At 35.4% G+C, this 20252-nt stretch overlaps 1 protein-coding gene and 1 non-coding gene across 2 annotated transcripts in view; both read left to right on the forward strand.

Annotated features, from left to right (window-relative positions):
• Galntl6 (polypeptide N-acetylgalactosaminyltransferase like 6) overlaps positions 1-20252 on the forward strand; it is a 1121089-nt gene that overhangs the window by 564404 nt on the left and 536433 nt on the right. The window lies entirely within an intron of this gene.
• On the forward strand, positions 20114-20234 carry LOC116915149. The gene has a single exon (XR_004389818.1). It is a non-coding gene; the product is annotated as a U6atac minor spliceosomal RNA (small nuclear RNA).

Below are 20252 nucleotides of genomic sequence, written 5' to 3' on the forward strand. Positions count from 1 at the left end.
GGGGTGAGCTCTTATTAGGGAAAATGATGCATGACTACTAAAAGAGAAAGTGAGATTAAATCAGTTTGTGTGGTGATGTCATAAACCACTAATGCAGTTTGAGTAGTTTATAAATATTAGAAAGAGTTGGTAATGCGGTCACTGCATTAGTATGCTGTTGAGCTCTGCTTTGGCCTTCCAAATCAGCTCCAAGTGAGTCATTTAGTTGTCCTTTGAGAATTAAAACTGTGACTGCTTTTCCTACCTGGAAAGGGTTTTCTGTAAGAGGATCTCTCACTTGTGCTACAGAGGATCCAAAATTAGAAAGTAAATAATGATGGTATACGAAAGGAAAACATCTTCAATACATTAAAATCTCCATCACACCATAGGACATGGTGAGGGAAAATGAATAACAGCCTGGAATAAACTGCCATTTTGCAGTTGTGAATTAGTTGTTCTTGAAGAAGACAAGGTTATCTTACTTCGCTGGCAATAAGTCTGGGACACATGGTATGCTATAAAATTAAAAAAAAAACCCTCAAATGTGTACAATGTTTATATATTTCTTCAGCATGTGCATATTAGATGCCTACTATGTACCAGTTGGCTTCTGGGCTCTGGATATGGTAGTGAAAAACCTTACCAAAAAATCCCTATCTTCTCAATGCTTATGTTCAGGAAGAGAGATAGAAAGACCATAGGTTAAAAAATGGGGGTTAACATAATAACCTTCTTAAGATGAAAACAAAAACAAGCAAGGGAAACTTTAAAATATACGGTAAATTATAAAGTCAGAGGAGGTTTGGAGGAAAATAAATGAGTAAGAAGTAAAGTAAAATGAGGAAGAAGTAAAGGGACTATTTATAAGGTAAGTTTAATAAAAGAATATTATTTGTGAAAATTCTATATATAGTTATATAGAGGTTATCTTAGGTTTAATCTTTTTGGGAAAATTCACTGTATATATAATATGTTATATATATATATATGTTTACATATACATTATATATTTTATATGTTATATATATGATATATAATTATGTTTGTTATAGCAAAGGAAAAATATTAAAAATGAGAACATATTATAAAGCTGTTACTTCAAAAATCCTCTTTTTTTTCTTTTCCAAAAATTAAGAAGTCTAAAATACAGAAGTTGCTACTCTGAGGTCCCTCTATCACCTAGGTGATTCGATTTGTGAAAGGTAGATTAGATGTCAACAAAGACATAGGAACACAGTAGGGTGACAAATTTACCAAATAGTTATGGTGACCACACAATAAGGTTTGTGAAGCAGCTTGACTTCTACACCAAGTTTGCAGAAGTGGGCTGTGTGCTGGGATGACAGAAAAGAATGTACTTTTCTCTGAAAAATTACAAATCTAAATAGCCTTCCAGAACAAAACCTTATAACTTTTGAATGAAGTGTTGAGTGGTAAGTTCACTTGTGCATGGTACTCTTTTGCCCAAATTTGTCCAGGCTGAATATAATTCTCTTTGTTTAAGGAAATGTACATATTTATGTGTGCATGTGTGTAGACACCAGGGGACATTATTGCACATTATTACTCAAACGGCATCCATATTTCCTTGTGGAGACATAGTCTCTCTTTGGTGAACTTCATAGGTAGTCTAGACTGAATGACCAAGTAGCCTCAAGTGTCTATGTGTCTACACCTTCCCAGTGCTAAGATTCCTCTTATAACACTATCCCTGTTTTTTGTTTCACATGGGTTGTGGGAGCTGAACTCAATTCCTCATGCTTGCAGGGCAAGCATATTACCACCTAGGCAACTTGCAAAACATTCTCATCATAATCCTTTATCTTAAAGTACTACCTGTATTGGGAGTAGGATTTACAGCAGAGTCAGACCTGGGAACTATGGAAGAAAGCATAACCAATGCATTTTATATGGAGCCAAATAATGCTTTTCAAAGTTCCTGCAATATGTCCCTATATGACTGTAATAAATGGTTGAAATCATATATGTGTTGCAGTCAAGGAATTTCAACAACAGTAATTTCAAAGTGGAGAAGCCAAGAATCTGATAGCTGTCTATTCACAGAACTTGATGCCATAGCAATTCCAATCTGATCTACAGGATTTTGGAAGAGTTACTGGTGTCCAGTCTGGTTGAGATCACAAAAAATTTGGTTGTAATATTGATGAAGGAATATCACAGTAACCAGATCAATGTCCTTGTCAGCAAGAATGATAGAACCCAGGCAAAATTCTTTCTTTTATTCTCTTATTTTGCTGCCAACACAAACACTACCCACATTTAGGGTAGGTCTTACTGCTTTAAATAATCTGAACAATAGCATCTCCCACAATAGTATCCCAGTGGCTTGTGGTTAGGTTGGTTCTAAATGCTGTCAAAATGATAACCAAGATTTTCTAGCACAACTCAAACATTTCTTTGTGTGTAACACACAGTGGATATTTCCAAATTAACAATTACCTCTGCATTTTATTGTGGTTGCCATGTCAATGGGAACACAAGGTTGCCTGGCTTCAGCTATTCTAGAAAGTCCCACATATAACTAGAGAAATGAGATGACAGAAGACCTGGACTCTCATTCCTTGCTATTCTGGGAAAATGGATATGGGACATGCAAGGTTTGTAATCAGAAATTTGCTGATCTGAAAGTATTATTTGCATGCCAAGTTGTTTGAAAATATTCCTAGGTGGTAGACAGAAAAATATCACCAGAATCTGATGATTTCAAATTCTGATTAATTTCATAAGTTCCCTCAAAACAGTCACATTTAAAACTGATTTAAAATTAGACTTTAGTATACAATTATTTTTGAATAATGGAGAACAAAAAAATTTTAACGCAAAATATTACAGATTTTAGTTCATCATAAAATAAACTATTTTGTTCTATAGTAATTTTAATCATTTTATATTTATTATTACTTGTTATATTACTTTGAGGATTTAATATCAATATATGATCCAGCCTTGATAAATCATCTCCCAAAAATTCTTGACTTCTGTATTTCAACCTCCAGTGTAGTGTTTTCCTTCCCTAAACCACAATTGGACCATGTGCCTAGTAATGTATAGCAGAAATTAGAGTGTAGCATTTTGCGGGCTGAATTAAAATATCAGAGCTTATACATGACTGTCTATATATGTTCTCTCTCCCTTCCCCTTTCTTTCTTTAGTCAATCTCTTGCAACTAGCTTGCTTTCATGTCATCAACAGCACCACCTAGGGAAATGCTTTCTTGGTGAGGAATTGAGTAGTGTAGTCAGCAACCTTGTAGATGGTCTTGCAAATGGTGCCTTTTAAAACTACAAGTACAATCCTCCACAAACTCTACCCTCAGGTGTCACTGACACTTAACTCATTTAAGAAACTCCCAAAGTATCAGGTTGGCTATTGTGAGTCACTGCCTTAGGACAACTCTTTTGTGCTAAAAGGTATTTAATCTGATAGCTATTGTATTAAAATAAAACAAACAAATTATGATGCTCAACAGATTCACATATTTTAGACATGTTATTTCTCATTCAGACAGTGTTCTTTATCTACATGTTCACAGCATGCACCTGGGGTGGGTAGCTAAGCCTCAAGTGATGACTATGGGAAAAGGGGTACTCATATCTTATTAAGCCATCACTTGTGGCTTTAACATCACTCTACAACAACAATGGAAGACCAGCAAAGGAAAGAGAATAGGGAAATGTATTTTCAAAGGCCAGCTTTGGAAGAGGCAAGCATTTGTACTGCCACATTCCATTGAGCACAGTCAGTAGATCCAAATGAATTGCAAATTAACAAAAGTACTGGCAAACGTATACCATTATCTCTGTTGTCCTTGCTGCTAATGACTTGTGACATAGTTAGTAGCTAGCAATAGAGCGTCTGAGTAATCCAAGAGATGTCCAGTAAAAATCGTTGGCAGTTCTGAAGGGCTGTGGCTGTGAGCTGTGTCATTCCGCTTTGAAAATTACTTTTTAGTGGAAAAATATTTTCTAGTTAGAAGTTTTTGTTATAGGAATTTTAAGTAAATCAAATATGAAAAGGTATCAGAAATGTGTTTTTAATATTAAGGTGATCTTAAGAAAGCCCTAGTTGTTAATATATCAAAAGTGGAATGACATCATTATAAAGCATGAGCTAATTCTAAAAAGAAATGCAAATGTAGGTTCTCAGATGTATTCTGCCGCCGTTATCTAAATTCTAAACATGGCATATTTTAAATTACTATAAAAATACATGGAAGCAGGAAATGACATAGTTAAATGGACGACTAAGCTAATGGAATTCCACATATTCACACCCATTACTAAAGAGATTAATATTAATATTTTAATAGCTAAGCTTTCTTTTTCTGAGTGAAGTCATGCGGGAACAAAATTATAATAACATAGCATATGACTGTATTACGCTGAAAGCTTCAACCTTCAGTGTTTTGATGAAATCCATCATTGCTTATAAAAACGTTAAATCAGCTAATGTCCTTATGACACTCTCATACTCTCATAATTTAAAACTGAGTCAGTTATGATGATTCGTGACAGCAAGTATCAGGAATCCAACCTCATCATCTTAAATGTATTCTATTAATATAACAAAATTGGACAGCAAATGAACCAGTCGTGTAAAGCTTACATATCTCGATTCTCCTGGCTTTTTCCAATGCTGCCTCTCTCAAAACCACAAAACAGCTGTAACAGCTATAGAAACATAGCCCAATCCTCAGCAGGAAGAAAGAGACAAAAGCAGCAGTACCCATCATTTCAAATCTTTCATTAGAAAAGAAAAAACTTTCACAAATTCCTGTCTTCAGCTCCAGCAGATTTCCACTTAGTTCTCATTAGTCCCTATTGAGTCATGTAAGTTTTCATAGCCGAGACATGCTGAGAAAACAGAAGGAAGTCTGCAAAGACATTAGCAGAGTTCATCATCATAGATCCATGGTTGCTATTTCCAACATCTCTAATTATAACTGTACCTGTTTCTATAATTCATATGTGATGATGATGATGAAGATAGATAGATAGATAGATAGATAGATAGATAGATAGATAGATATGTAGGTAGGTAGATACATAGATATATAGGTTACATAGAAGATATATAGGTACAGAGATGGATATATAGATCCATAGATTGCATAGAAGATACATATATGCATAGATGAATATGTAGGTACATATAGATAAATAATAGATGACAGATAGAATATAGATAGATATGGATAAATTATATATATATATATTTATATATATATAGATAGAGAGAGAGAGAGAGAGACATACATAGGCAAAGACATACATGTACAAAGGTTACATACATCAACCCAAATAAGAGTACACACCTTTTACTCCAAAGAAAAGTTAAAGAAGTATTTTGAGTAACTAACAATATATATTACAAGTAGGTAATTTACAACGTAAATACCTGATCTTTTGATTATAGTGTCTTGATTTTGAAATAGCATTTGCAAAACAGAAGGAGACTCCAATTCCTGTAAGAAAAATCATAAAATGGAATAAATATTCTTCCATTTGAGTTCATACACAATTTCTGTAATGTCAACACGCAGGAGAAAAAAGAATGTTTTCTGCAACACAATCCTTTTTGGATCTAGACTGGAGGGTGATCTAAAAACAATGACAAAGCCTAAAAAAAAAAAACCCTCAGTTTCTGCTGTAGTCTTATTTTTTTCAAAATCACTCATTAATTAGCTTCTATAAAATCTTCAATCAAATCTCCACAGATACATCCTAAGAAAGACCCAGCCCTTGTATTAATCTGAATGTTCACTATCTTTATGCAGTGCACCATTGTCTGCACAACAAATATAAAAATAGCAACACACACACACACACACACACACACACACACACACATGTGGCGCCACAAGATGCACACACGCATGCACACACGCCACACGCATGCACACATGCTTGCACACCCCACACGCATGCACACACACATGCACACACACACACACACACACACACACACACACAGCAGTAATACTTCTCATCTTTTTTAAATTGTCACTATCCTAGAACTCTGGTGGTAACTCTCAAGTTCTTTCATGCAGTATTTTACCAAACTCTATAAGTCACATGTCCGGCACGGCCATGTGGAGAATAATAATTCCATATTATTTATCTGTGCCAAAGAAACCTCCACTTACTATTTCCCCTTTGATTGAAAATAAATTCTTTTCTCATATAATAGATCCTGCTTATAGTTTCCCCATCCCACAACCAGGCATTACCCAGAGAGAGGGGAGGAGACCTTGGAACAGTCAACTCTAAAGGGGAGTACTCGATCCAATCCCTCCTCTCAAAGCGCAGGGATCCCTACAGATGCAGAAGTGGAAAGAAAGGAACAGCCAGAGGGGTGAAGGACACCAGAAAATCAAGGGCGCCTTAGTGAACTGAGCAAGGTTCATATGAACTCACAGAGACTAAAGCAACACGCAACCCGCCTTCCTCTACAGCAGGGCCTCATGTTATATATTAGTGCTCTCTTTTCTTTGAATGCCATGTGCTTTCCAGATTAAATGCTCATGGCTGACTGCCTAGAATAGGTTACATGGCCCAACGTTAATGATATCTGGAATTGTTAAATTTGATTTGTCATCTTAACAGTATTTAAAATCACCATACAAATTAACCCCGGGGCAACTCTTTGAGAAATGTTCTAAATGAGATTAATTTAGGTTGGAAGACCTATCTTAACAACAGACAGCGACATTCTACATTCGGCAGTTTGGCGTCCTGGAATTATACAAAGAAAGGAAGTATGGTGGGCACCAGCACTCATCTCCTTCTGTATCCTGAGTACAGATACATGGGACCAACTGTCTCCTGCTCCTGTGGCCGTAAGGTCCCTCTCATGGAGGATAGTACCCTCAAATTGCCAGCCAAAATGCACACTCCCTTCCTTTGGTTGCCTTTTCAGGGTATTTATGTTATAATAGTGTTGAAAGTAATACAATATTCTATTCATTCATTTATCTGTCTATGTATATACATAAAATATGCATATCTAACATATAGTATATACCATAGATAGATAGATAGACAGACAGACAGACAGACAGAGGTATACACTTGATAGATTTATGGAATTTGGGGTAAACGTAAGAGGGGAAGGAAAGATAGCCAGAGCCAGAGGACAAGGGAGTTTGTTATAAGATTTTGTCTTTAAAGGGGCTTTTTGTTTATTTATTTCTGAGACTATGTTTTAATTAGAAATATCTCTTAGCTTTCCTACAAATTTCTGCCTACCATCTTTCAAATTCATGGACACTATGTCAAAGAGTTTTAAGAAAAATAGACATTCAGAGTATAAGATTTGCCTTGGATTAAATGAATTAATGGCATTTTTCCTGTATGTTCTCCAAATTTGTTAATTTAAATAAGCTGAAAATTGACAAAGGATAAATTCTAAATTATCAGAGAGTAATAATGTTCAAAAACATTAGAACTTTTACAAAAATTCCAATTTACATAATGTGTACATAAAATAGTGCAGAAATTATTCCTTAATGTAGGTTATCTAACTCAGTAACCTTGACTATTTTCAATTTTTAAATTTTTATGTGTCTGGGAATACATATTTATAACAAGTAAAAAGTGTCTAAGTTCATAATAACAATTAAAAATAGGGGCATTAATATATTCAAAGCACAGTTCCACTTTCTCCTCACTGATAACTTTTATTAGTATAAATGAAGAAAATTTTAATTTATATTAGATTTAAATATGTAAAAAGGTAGCTGCCAGATTTAGCTTTGAATGAATATTTTTCCTCTAATGAATATTTTGATTAAGGTAATAAACCTTTAAAGTAGAGATCATTATAGAAACGTGAATGTGCTCTAAAGACCACAGATACCATCTGAGACATGAAACATTGAATTTAGAAATGAATCTTCTTTCACATTTAATTTCTTTTTGTTCATTCTCTTATTTGACAAAATTAAGGACTACTCTCAAAACAGGGCAATTTTCTCCTAAAAAATTTTACAAGCTTCTATTTTATTTTCCCAAATAAGAGTATTCAGTCCACTGTTTGTAGCTATTGTTATCTCATTTAATAAGTAAAAAGCACCTCAGATAATGAATCGACAAAAGAAATTATTAGGAAAATCTTACCTTTATTATAACTGACTTTTTTTCCCTCTGTGTGTGTGTGTGTGTGTGTTGTGAAAGGTGTGTGTGTGTGTGTGTGTGTGTTGTGTTTGTGTGTGTGTGTGTGTGTGTGTGTGTGTGTGTGTGTGTATATGAAGTGTGTGAAGGCTTGAGTTTGATGTTGGAGACATCCATTCCCACTTGGTCCTCCCCCTTATTCATTGAGGCAGTGTCATCAATGGGATCCACTGCCTCTGCCATTTAGGGTTGGGATTAGAGGTGGAAAATGACACCCAAGGTTACTTGTCTGGTTCTATAGGCATTTAAACTTCAATCACCAAGTGTCTGAAGCATGTGTGGGTGTCTTAAACCACTGAGCCAACCTCCAGTCCTATACACAGTTGGTGACATCTGACTGTGCCTGACTCTTCTAGTGCATTTTGTGAATTAGTTTTACTTCATAATGAACACAGTGTCATTCATGTTTTTCTAAAGTAGTCCCTTTTGTTTTCATGCTTAAAAGCCCATTTGACTTACATTGAGGGTCATCTAAGTCTTCATTCAACAAGGGGCACAATGGAGACATTCACAAATAAGACTTCAGTTTGTTTGTCTGATATTTTGATCCTCATTCATTTGTATCTTAAGTAGATGATGTTTTCACTCCTGAAGTTTTCAAATTTGTCTAGATTCTTTATCTGTTCTCTAAAAGAATTTTTTGTGTGTGTTTTTATCGCGATGTATCTCAGGACGTCTTCTAATCAAGGCCTTTCAAAATGAACAGTGGATATAGAAGAAATATTTTAAACTTTTGTGAAGAGAAAGCTAGAAAACAAAGTATAAGCCATTTTGAATGCTTATGTACAACAAAACTGTGTGTGTGTGTGTGTGTGTATGTGTGATATGTTATGTTATGTAAGTGAAATATACAGGCCATTTGCCCTTGTTGTATGAATGTGTACTGGCTGTAAAAATTTTCCCTGATATCCTTGATCACATACAAATGTGGCACACTGATGTGTAATTAGAAAACAAGTTCAGTGTGGTTGTGCTTGAGAAAAGAATATTATAGACATTATATCAGACACTCTAAACACTGACACTATCAAAGGTATTTGAATCATTTAAAGTACATCTCCATGCCATCCTGACTTGTGCAAACTCTGTTGCATTTGATCTTTCTCCCCACTGACCATTACCCTTGCCTTTCTGTATATGGATTATCCAATGATTGCAAGAAGCATAAAATAAAAACAGTATTTATGCTTTCCTCTAGTCTTTATTTTCCTGCACTTTATAAGGTTATAAATAACTAGCACCTCATTCATTCATTTGATCCATGGGGAAAGCATCATAACTGCTGCAGTGCAAACTTGGGCTGCAGTGAGAAGTTATTCATGTGTTTTGAATCCGCTTCAGTTTTGGTGCCACTTTGTAATATCCTTACACTTTCAGATGCAGTCAGCACTTTCACTTCACGGAGAGCCATTAATCGCTCTCTACCTGACATCTGGTATAGTTTATAATTCTCTTAATCTCTTTGTTAGCTAGAGGCAAATGGACAGTAATAGTTATGACCCCATTACAAAGTTTTCCCTATGCCGACTGAAGATGATGTATTTCTTCTTTGGTTCTTTTATTAATATTTTAAAATGAAAAATAGGAAAACTTTCCTGGTTCAGGTTCCTTTCAAGAGTCTGTGCATGGCATTAAACTTGCTCTGTGATGGCTTATAATGCACAGCATAGTGGCTTATCTTCCTCTCCCATTCAAAAATTATATGCTTGATACTCTCATAAAAGCTGGTCTTAGACATGTGACTTTTGGTTGATAGAATGTTAGCAGACATAACAGAATCGAGGGCTTTGAATGAACTTGTTTCATTGGACTTTACTTCTCTACTTATTTATATATAGTGAAAAATATTGGATTCTCAGGTATATTTCTCATCTCCTTGATGAGTCTTCGAACTGGGTTCTCATGGAAGAGATTAAACTCATCATACAACCCAAAAAGGAATGCTTCCATAAAATACTTCCCACCAGAGCTCAGAAAACTCTGCAGAGGAGGAGGCAAAAAGGATGTAAGACCAGAGGGAATTGAATGAAGGATGCCAAAGAAACAAAGCCCTAGTGAAGATTAACATAGCCTAACTGAAGGACATATGGACTCAAAGAGACTGTGGTGACTTGTGCAGGGCCTGCATGTGTCTGCACCAGATGGGGTCCTAAAGCTGAGAGAAGTAGACACATGCTCCATCCCTAATCCAGCAGCTCCAGTCACTTGCCAACAAAATGCTAGTTTTCTCCACAGAGATCTTATTTGGTAAGAAACCACTTTAAAGGGAAGCCTGCATTCCCAGTAGTAGATGGTCAACAGAAAAACAGAATAGGAACTCAATATCATCTTTGGAAGTTCTTTGTTTCATAATGCTGTGTTAGGGGTTTTTTTGGTGTTAACATTATAGATCCCATGTATATGGTTTTTGGCTTCTAGCTTTTGTGGTTTTGTGCTTTTATGATTTTATGGGATTCCTGTGTAGTGAGCATGTGTGTCTCTATGTCTATATGTGTTTCTTGTGCTTTTTCCTTAGTTCTTATTCTGTTTGCCCGTTTTCTCCTATTTGGATTTTTTTGTTTTACCTTATTATATTTTATATTCTTTAGCTGCCTATTTCTAATGAGAGATAAAAAGGATATAGATCTAGTTAGAAGGGAGGTAGGGAAAGAGGCCATAATGAAAATATACCATATAAATAATCTATCTTGAATTTTAAAAACAATCCTATGTTATGAACCTATGTGTAATCAACTTAGCCTGATGCAAAAAATGGCCCACGTTCTCCCTCAGTAACACACTGCAGTAATCTTATAGAACTCTGGCTGCTTTGGCAAGTCATCAAACCATAGAACTTCCAGGTCTCTGTGATCTGGCTGGAATGACAAAACTTTAATCCCTCTAGCTGGAATACAGACATGCCCTTAGTACATACTTTAATACTAAACAATCACCTCTAAGTAGATGGTGGTTCATTGAAGGTAGTCAGTTGAGTTCAGGCAATGCAGTTGAGTTTGGTTGAATTCAGTTCAGAGGCAGTTTTTACTAAGACAGTGTTAAAGAGGCAGGTTACAGGTGAAGACAGAACAAGCCAGGTAATGAGAAGGAGCCAGAAGATGAGACCAAACTGCCAGACTGAGTTTGAGGCCAAAAAGATTAGTTCATTCAGAAGCACAGAGAAGCCAGTTTGAATCAGTCGCTTGGAGAGGAGTTTGGGCAAGAACAGTTGAGTTGACCCAGCCAGCCAGAATTCAGAGAGAGCTAGAGAAGGTCATCTTAAGTTCAGCAGGAAGCTTCCAAGGTGACGATTACATCTGGCAAATAAAAGTTACTTTTACAATAGCTAAAGAATAAATATCTGTTGAGATCGTCACTTCATTTAGAGTGCATAGTTATGCCACAAACATATCATTGTGGTATCAGACAAATGATACAATGTCTAAAATAACAATTGACTGTTTTCTCAAGTCTCTTACATTTATATGGAAGAAGTAAATTTTGACAGGAAAAGAATCTTACATCCACATTCAAATGTGCACAAGAGATTCATTTACAATTCACAACGATATTCTGTACAATATTACACCTTAATTTAGGGTAGTTTTATAATAGAATACAATTAAATTCAAGAGTTACTAAATAGTGATAGGTAGCACTTTCCATAAGATGTATCATTAAACAGTGAAAATTCTTGTAATTGTTACTCAATTTGTTTTTATGTATGTTGATTATAAGGTCCAAAATTTAGTTGTCTTTTGCTAATTTAAAGTCAGTTGAGGTGATACAGTCTTTTAAATCCAACAGATGAGAGGCAGAGGCAGATGAATTTCTGTGAGTTTGAGGCTAGTAATGTCTACATAGTGAGTTCTATAACACGCTGTACTATCTAGTTTTGGGTGTCAAATTGTCACAAGCTGGAGTTATCAAAGAAAAGGAGCCTCAGTTGTGGAAATGCCTTCATGATACCTAACATAAGGCATTCTCTCAACTAGTGGACAAGGTGGGAGGACCCAGCCCATTGTGGGTCATGCTGTCCCTGGGCTGGTGGTCTTGGGTTCTATAAGGAAGCAAGCTGAGCAAGCCAGGGGAAGCAAGCCAGTAAGCAGCAGTCTTCCATGGACTCTGCATCAGCTCCTGCCTCCTGACCTGCTTGAATTCCAGTCCTGACTTCCTTTGGTGATGAACAGCAACGTGGAAGTGTGAGCTGAATAAACCCTTTCCTCCCCTACTTGCTTCTTGGTCATGATGTTTGTACAGGAATAGAAACCCTGACTAAGTAACACACTATACAGAAAAACCTGTCTCCATAAAGGAGAGAGACAGAATTTATTGTGAATATTGTACAGAAAGACAAAAGTACTGTTATGTTGGCATACATATAATATATATTTATATTATATATTTATACTACATTATAGTGTTGGTATTTGGCAAATTTGGAAATATTCTATGAGAATTGTTTTTTTTTTCAAAAAATAATGAAAATGTATCTGTATCTTCTTTAACAAAAAAAACACCTAGACTTTGAAATAATGAAGATCTAGAAATATTCTTATCCTCTTCCAGGCTACCAAATTTATGACAAAGGTAATTACCTCATAGGTGGAGCATGAGGCATGTGCATAGTGGGTAGCATGCTGTAGATATTCCAATTTGTCAAGGATGACTTACTGAATGGTTAAAAGTATTTCTTTTAAAATTATCTATCTTGTGTTTTATTTTTGCCTTTTTCTATCATGTAGAGCCTCCACAAATCTGTTTCAAAACTCATTCTTATTTTGAGTTTTTTTATGTCAACAAAGAAGAGATCATAAACTGACTAAAATTGAATTCAGTTATGAAGAATCTGTATATTTTAGCAGGAATCATTGTAGCTCATACAATAAGGAATCTCAAGTGGGTTTTATGTCAGACTTCTTCGCACATATAAGTCTTTACACTGTTATCGGGGGGGGGGAGTTCACGATAGATAACTGTTTACCTCAGACTAAGACATTTGTGTTTTGTTCAGGGCTTGCTTGTTTATATTTGGTTATTTTAATAGGTAGCAATGAATAGCTTAGTAAGAGCACCAGTGGAAGGGGAAGCCCTTGGTCCTGACAAGACTGAACCCCCAGTGAACGTGATTGTTGGGGGGAGGGCGGTGATGGGGGAGGATGGGGAGGGGAACACCCATATAGAAGGGGAGAGGGAGGGGCTGGGGGATATTGACCTGGAAACCGGGAAAGGGGATAACAATCGAAATGTAAATAAGAAATACCCAAGTTAATAAAGATGGAGAAAAAAAAAAGAATAGTCATAATAACCTGTAAAAAAAAAATCCTTTTGGTGCAATAGGCCCCTAGTCCTTATCACAATGGGTCCCAAGTTAGAGGAATCATTCTGACTTTAAAATTCAGCACAAGAGTTCCAACACCTGTTGAAGCAGAACCAAAGATTTAATTCATCAAAGAGCTGGTTCACAGACCCAGCATCCAAGAAAGCCCCTAAACGTTCTGACCTAGCATGTTGCCATCTGTAGTTTTGGTTCTTACTAACTGTTCTTGTCACCCCGGATAGCGTTTTGTATATAAAATATAAAACAACTGTGAGGGTCAGGACTGCATGGGCAAGTTCCCCATGAAGCTTCTTCTGCACTACTATAATGACTCTCTTTCAGCTTTAAAAGTCCATATACATACAGCCACCAAACCCAGACAATATTGCTGATGCCAAGAAGTGCTTGCTGACAGGAGCATTATCTAGCTGTCTCCTGAGAGCCTCTGCCAGAGCATGACTAATACAGAGGTGGGTGCTAGCAGCCAACCGTTGATCTGAGAACAGGGTCCCCATTGGAAGAATTAGAGAAAGGAGGGAAGGAACCAAAGGGGTTTCCAACCCCATATAAACAACAATAGCAACCAACCAGAGCTTCCAGGAACTAAACCACCATCCAAAGAGTATACATGGATAAACCCATGGCTCCAGCTGCATCTGTAGCAGAGGACGGCCTTGTTGGGCATCAAAGGGAGGAAGCCCTTGGTCCTGTCAAGGCTGGACGCCACCAGTGTAGAGAAATGTCAGAGCAAGGAGGTGGAAAGGGTCGGTGGTTGGGTGTGGGAAAGGGGATAACATATGAAATGTAAATAAAAATATCCAATTTAAAACAATAGTATCCATGTGTGTTCTCTGGTGGACTTATATTCTAACATTGGCTTTTTCTTTTTGTGCTATTTCTAACTATATAAAATTCAGAAATATCTTTTTAAAACATTAATGGTATGGTTTTATTTTCTTTCACACATTTGTAAAAACAGTGGTTTCTATATTCTAAACATCTATTCTTTTGTGTGTAAAACAAGAAGCGATTTTCAGTGAAACATATACTTTAGATATTATTGACTTTGTTGTAGTTTATGTATGAAAGACTCTATTTGACCACTGCAAGCTGTTCAAAATGACCCTTTTTGAAACCACATAAAAATGGTTAAAACTTGTGATTTTCTTTTTGAGTTTCAACTTCCTGAACTCACAGTGAAATTCTTTAGAATACAAATAATATAATCTAACAATGAAGACCGCTTTAGCCTCTGATGACAATGAAGCTCATCTTCCATCTAGGACCTTAAATAAAGAATTGTCTATGGGGCAGAACCAGGACCCATCCTGTGTGTCCCTTTAAGGAATATATTAAATTGGCCTTTCTTTGTAACCACCTCACAGTACTATGTATCATACACACAAGTACCAAAAGGTTGTAGATATATCAGGATGTTAAAAAAAATAACATGATTTTGAAATAAATTTTATGTGAGTATAACTATATGCACAGAGAATGATCTGCTGTAAAGAGAATTTAGAAGAAACTGACCCAGCTTTGCATTCATGTCCAGTGAGCTTCACTGCTGTGGTCATACAGTTAAATATACCCTCATGGTATATATTTCAGCACATTGTTTCAGCCTGGTAAGGCTACAGCATCCTTAGGAAGTGATTCCTGGCTAGAAGAAGTAGGCCTCTGGGACCAAGCCTAGAGATTTCACAGCTCAGCCCACTTCCAATCACGTTACATACTTTTATATTTTATTTTAATCAAAACATAACATTTAGACACACATATGGGATAAACTGATTTTAAAAAAAAAACATATTTACTTTTTTACTTTTATTTGTTAGTGTTGGGAGACACACATGACACCGAGTGTATGTGGAACTTAGAGAACAATTTATATAATCAGTTCTTTCTCCCTTCATGTAGGAACTAGGCAGTGGATGCATTTTGCTAAGCTTGCGCAACAAGCACTTCGAGACTAAGCTACACTGTTGGCTCCCTATGGGTTTATTTATAGATTGTGTGATTATTCAAACAGACTAATTATCACACATAACTCACTCTCTTTGTTTTTGGAACAGTAAAAAAAACATTTCTCTCAGCTCTTTTGAAGTTCACAATAAATATTGTTTACTAGAACCCCTTTGCTGTGCTAAAGGACACTGGAGTGTATTTCTCTTGTTCATGGAATTTTTGCAACTAATAGCCAATCACTTTCCTCCTTTCTTTATATCTTTTGTGGTTAGTCTTGCCAACTCAACACAACTTAGAAACACCTGGGTCCTGTCTATTAGTTTTATCCACATTGGATTGGTCTATTGAGAAATCTGTGCCTTAGTTAAAGGAGTTGATATGGAGACACAGCCAAATGGTCAGCATCATTCTTTAGGCATGGAGTCGTGAAGTGTCTAAGATAGGGAAGCCTACTGAAACTTAAGGAAGCAAGTAATATTGCAAGCAATTCATTTCTCTTCATACTTGACAGCTGATATGACATCATCACCTATTTTAAGTTCCTTCATGGCTTCTTTACAGTAATGAAGTGTAACCTGGAATTGTAAGGTAAATAAACCTTTCCTTCTTAGACTTGCTTTATGTATAGATATTTCATTATAGCACCAGAAGTGAAACTAGGACACATACTGTGTTCAAGAGAAGGAATGAAGTGATGTCCGTTTGGTTGGATTATAATTAATCTCTATGAAATAATGTGCACAAATAGATAGAAAAAGCCTTTTGACTGGAGTAGCATTGTGCTCAGTGCAGTAATGGTACTGTGGATATTCTCTGCCTCCCAATCTTATCAAATAGTACAGAGGTGGTGTTTGTTTTTATGTTTTTAAATAAATTTAGGGTTATTATTTTGTGCCACATAGTAAGAACACTGAGAATGGTTGAATTTTATAACTGTAATTATTATGAGTATTTTATGCATTATGAGTTTTTTTCACTCATGACGTTAGGTTTTGCCATACAGCTTGCTTGTTAAGGATTACACTGTGATGGTTCTCTGTTTCCTATACGTCAGTTTTTCTTTGTTACAATAGTCTGTAAATGGCCAAACTGCAGTGTGGTAATATATGTGAATTTGTTTTCCTCACATAACTGCGACTATTAGAGGAACTTGGTAGCAAAGGTTAGTTATTATAGCAAATAAATTCAAATTATAAAATGACTCAAGTATAATAGAAGTTTAGTTCCCAGTCACATAACAATGATTTTCAGGTTCGTATGCAGCATGTGGAGGGCAGGGGCCAAAGACTAGATGGTAAAGACCTGAGCACATTAAGGCTTCCAGAGTTGACCTAACATCCATTTTCTTCTTGCAGAGGAGAATTAAATTAGAAAGGTGACACTATTAAAGGTTTGTTGTCCATGAGCAGAAATGACAAACATTTTAGCTCCTATTGCTTCTACTAGAACTCAGGTTCATCATATGTACAGTTTCAAAGTATCTCTCATAATGGGTTTTAAATATCTGTACCTTACCAGGGTTAGTACCATGGTATACCACACAAAGGGGAAGAGTTAGATGCTTCATTACTGGTACATGTGCATAATACATACATACATACATACACCAACATATTTAAGTATATATATATATATATATATATATATATATATATATACACACACCAACATTTATATTTATTTACATACATACCAACATAGAATCTATGGTATAAACTGTACTCTGCTATACTGGTAGACTGGAGCATAATCACAATCAGAAATACATGGGGAAGATATATATATATATATATATATATATATATATATATATGGAAAACAAAATCACATATATTACTACACTGCAGAACACATATGTACATTGCATATATGTATATACTGACAATACAAAATATATATGTATATGTGTGTCTGTACTCCGTAGAGTTCTCTGATAATATTTTTAGCTTGATTGAAAGAAATTATACTGAATAAGTTATTAACTTCTCTCCAAATATGAACTGCACAGTGGGAAAATTAGGGACATAGAAAAATAATTGCAGAAACCCGTCAAGGCACTCCAGATTTAGCATATAATTGGAGGAAAGAAATAATGAGGCTTTATGTGTAATAGAATATATCTCCTCAAGATATAGTTAAATCACAACCTAGAATATTCTGTATTGATCTCAAACACAGATGTAGAATATAAATGAGAAATACCTTTTGTGACTAATTGGAATTTTAGTGTATAGAACTTACTTTATAACCAGTTAACTAAGGATCCTCTATTGGAAAAAAACTATAGTCTATTCTGTGTTAACAAGTAGAAATTACTATGGTTATAATGATAACTACATCTGTTTTTTATGTATATGCTTGGGGAATGTCTAAACATATTCTGAAAAATGAAAAAAAAGTGTAGCAAAAAGGATTATGAAATGTCTTTAAGAAGATACAAACTTGAAAACAAAGTAGTATAATTTTCTTGTTACACAGACTTTTCAACTTTCTGTATACCTTGCTTTTATTTTAAATGAATTTAGGAGAACCTAGCATATTTATCTATTCTTTATTGAGGTAACTAACTGCCTCAGGGAGAGAACCTCATCTTATTTGGCTTCTACTTTAGAAGCTTGAGAATGTACCCAGCCTGAAAAACGCCCTTATGACAGCCTGTCTTGGCTACATCACCATATGGCGGATGGTAAGGACTCTAGAGGGCCAGGTGGGTTTTAGAGTAATTCTAATATGTACATCTACACACATGTGTATCTTTATATGGTGATATGCTTTTCCATAATTAAAATTAAAAATAGCCATTTCATGGTAAACCAAAAATAATTATTCAACCTAACATCAAAATGCAGAAAGCAACTGCATAAGTAAGTCAATTACTTGACTAAGCAGTCAGAATCTTCAAATTGAAATTCTAGTAAAAGCTTCCTTTACAGAACAGTTGACATCAATAAGGGCCAGGTTTGCCTTTTCAGTTAATGGTTTACATTAATTATATCATTATTTTAAAGAATTTTATAAATTAATTTTGTATTTCCATCATTTCTACCACACCCTCTCCTTCCTCCAACTCCTTTTCTACCCCAACTGCTCCACTCCATTTCAAGTTCATGATTTCTTCTTTAATTATAATTTGTGTGTTTGTGAATATATCTATATCTAGATATACTATTCTCGTGATATATATGTGTGTATCCCCCTTCCTCTCTCCTTCCTTCACCTCTGAGCAGGTGCTGCCCCAAGCCCCAATTATACACCACCTGACACTTCAAGTTTCTGCTTTTCTGCAAGGAACTAAGGAGGAACCCACTAATATCTACCACTGAGAAAGATTTGTGTGGATTTAGTCACAACTTATTTTAAAAGTTCCCCTAACCACCAAATAAAACACTAAACCCAGTTGGAATAGCGTTATATGTCTAATGTTTCCAATGACTAATTAATTTATTGTGATACAATTCAATCATAAATGTCTGATATTCTGTAAAGGAAGATTTACTAGAATTTGAAGATTCTGATTTTAATCAAGTATTTGACTTACTTATGCAGTTGCTTTCTGTATTTTGATGTTATTTATTTAAACAATTGTTTGGTTTACCATGAAATGTCTATTTTAGTACCTAACTATGGAAAAGTGTGTCACTGTATAAATAAATACATGTGTGTAGATATGCATACCTATAAATGTTAGTTAGGACTACCCTAAATTTTCAAATGACTCATAGTATTCATTAGTTCATATTTAGAAATTGAATACCATAGTTCTAAAAATGATTCACTATCTTAATTCTAACAATTGTAAAATCTAAAAGATTTTAAAAGGCTAATTGCAATGTGATGAATGTAGCAAGAGTAAATTAGAACAAGGACTCATGAACCTGTTGCTATTTTTAAAGTTCAGTCTCACTTTAAGTAATGGCAGAGTGCTTTTATTTTCTTGGCAATTGTCATCATCATATTTACATATCTACATACATGTACATTTGCAGTTGAGAGAATCTTCATGCAAGCACTCTTCTGAATTATGTATGTGTGGTGCAATACAAATCAGAACTTCCTTGTGTCATGAGACCTGGGTTATCATTTGACAGGATTCTTTTCTGGTTGTATTAAGAGGTCATAGACTTACTATTATGCTAATCGTAGTATGATCTTTTAAAATGAAGTTGATTTTATTAGTGCAAGACAGCACAAATAAGCCAGGTATCCATGGCTGCCTCTATCACACCTGTAATGTAATTTTTGAGTCAGGAAAAAATATGAAATGTTGAGTTCACTCAATATTGAAGGTGGAAGATGATAAAACATAACACTTCTTGCATGCAGTGTCTTATAGCTGTATTAAAAGAAATGAGCTTGCAAAGTGATTCCATGAATGGAGTTCAGTCACAGCTACAAAAAAAGGACTGCAATACACTATGAAGATATGATTAGGATGTTCCATCAGTTGAGTATAATATTTATTGTGGTAGCACCATCAGATATGTATGTATGTAATTTTAAAAGGAATGTGAAAAGTAAAGTATGTTACAGTATGTAAATCTTACTGCAACCATTATTTTAGATAGATGAAGTCTATCAAGAAATAAGTTGGACAGGAACTCATCATGACTTTAAAATATTTTGAGCAACATAGGAGAAATTTAGAAATACATTATTTTCAAAGAGCATAGTTTGTGTGTTGTATGAAAGGAGAGAAGGTTCGCACTCCCCTTGAGAAGGATGGAAGAGGCCCTTGGGCCTAACCACACATCCGGTTGAGGCACTGCCACCTACTGCGCAGCATCTCACCACTGTTTGGGATAGTTGGGGGGAGG

The sequence above is a fragment of the Rattus rattus genome, chromosome 13 (genome assembly GCF_011064425.1).
Source record: "Rattus rattus isolate New Zealand chromosome 13, Rrattus_CSIRO_v1, whole genome shotgun sequence".
NCBI lineage: Eukaryota > Metazoa > Chordata > Mammalia > Rodentia > Muridae > Rattus > Rattus rattus.